This window comes from Cebus imitator, unplaced genomic scaffold (genome assembly GCF_001604975.1).
Source record: "Cebus imitator isolate Cc_AM_T3 unplaced genomic scaffold, Cebus_imitator-1.0 Scaffold427, whole genome shotgun sequence".
Taxonomy (NCBI): Eukaryota; Metazoa; Chordata; class Mammalia; order Primates; family Cebidae; genus Cebus; species Cebus imitator.
The window spans coordinates 1,201,840-1,203,642 of NW_016107742.1; the positions used below are offsets into that span (position 1 = coordinate 1,201,840).

The following is a 1,803-nucleotide window of genomic DNA, read 5'->3' on the forward strand; positions in this document are numbered from 1 at the left end:
TTTTTGTATTTTTAGTAGAGACGGGGTTTCACCGTGTTGACCAGGATGGTCTCGATCTCTTGACCTCGTGATCCACCCGCCTCGGCCTCCCAAAGTGCTGGGATTACAGGCTTGAGCCACCGCCCCCGGCCTCCTTGTCTCATTTTTAACCTGGAAAATAAACATTGAAATAGCACTTACTGTGTACCAGACACTGTTCTAAGTGCTTTCCTAGCATTTAATTGATTTCATCCTCATGATAGTGCCTAAGTCATAGTGTTATCATCCCTAAGTAATAGTGTTTTACATCTGAGGAAACTGAGGAACTTGTCAAAGATCAGACAACTAGTGTGAGCAGAGCTGGGATTCAGACTCAAGCAGTCTGACTATTTTTATTTATTTATTTATTTATTTATTTTTGAGTGGGAGCCTCACCCTGTCACCCAGCCTGAAGTGCAATGGCACAATCTTGGCTCACTGCAACCTTTGCCTCCTGTGTTCAAGCAATTCTTCTGCCTCAGCACCCCAGTAGCTGGGATTACAGGCAGGTGCCACTACACCTGGCTACTTTTTTGTATCTTTAGTAGAGATGAATTTTCACCATGTTGGCCAGGCTGGTCTTGAACTCCTGACTTCAGGTGATCTGCCTGCCTTAGCCTCCCAAAGTGCTGGGATTACAGGCATGAGGCACCACGCCTGGCCACTCATTATCCTGGCCCCCAGGAGTTTCTTCCCATTCTTTTCATGCTTTGTGATTTATACACTAACTTCATGTTGATCATATGTCTCAGGGAAAAACAGAAGTGGTCCTGCTTTTATAAAGTGGTTGTCTTGTGATTCAAGTATATGAAGCTGCCTGTTCTCCTGACTCGGTTAAATGTTGCTTCCACCTCTGAGCAGCCTTAGAAGGATGTGGTTTTGTGGAAGTTAGAGAGATAACTGGTGAGGCTGGTGTTTGTACTTAAGGGGGATGAAAAAGGAGTCACGGAAGAAGCTGGTGTGCTGAGACTGAGCAAAGGCTGTCCTGTTACCAGGATGGCTTCCTGGAGGAGGTGGACTGGCTCAGAAGGTGCCCCCACTGTAAAGACTGTAAAGAACAGTTTTCCAGATGGTAGGAAGACATGAGTAGATAGAGGAATTCTGAGCTCTTAAAGCAGAGTGGGGACCCAGCACTGCAAAGCGATGCAGCCATGATCCCAGACATCTGAGAAGTCAGGCACTTCAAAGGTAGCTCGAGGGTGCGCCCTGCCCATACCTCAGTCTGGTTCCTATGAACTGGAGCCTCTGGGCACTGCCAGGCTGAACTAACCCAAATTTGTGAACACACACAGCAAGAAAAGCCCACTCTCCAGATGAGCTGTTCTGTGTGGCTTGCTTGACTCAGCGTCTTATTTTATTCACTCTGGGCATTTCTTGGCGGAGAGAGCTGGAGTACACTGGTACTCTAAGATAGTGACACAATGACCTTATTCCATTCTCCTTTTCCGGTTGGCATTTCCCTCAGCCCTACATTTGGGCCAAGCTGGCCTTTTAGCATAGAGAAAGCAGAATCTGAGAGATTCTTTTGAGTAATAAGGAACTCTGGTGGGCTGGGCTAATTAGTTTACAGATTAAAAGTTAAATGCTTGACCCTGGCCGGGCGCGGTGGCTCAAGCCTGTAATCCCAGCACTTTGGGAGGCCGAGGCGGGTGGATCACGAGGTCAAGAGATCGACACCATCCTGGTCAACATGGTGAAACCCCGTCTCTACTAAAAATACAAAACATTAGCTGGGCATGGTGGTGCGTGCCTGTAATCCCAGCTACTCAGGAGGCTGAGGCAGGA

General features: G+C 47.6%; 1 protein-coding gene across 1 annotated transcript in view; it reads left to right on the plus strand.

The window, feature by feature from the left end:
• The window catches only part of PRCC (proline rich mitotic checkpoint control factor), a 35,361-nt gene that overhangs the window by 14,527 nt on the left and 19,031 nt on the right, over positions 1 to 1,803 (plus strand). The gene's annotated exons all lie outside the window — the stretch shown is intronic.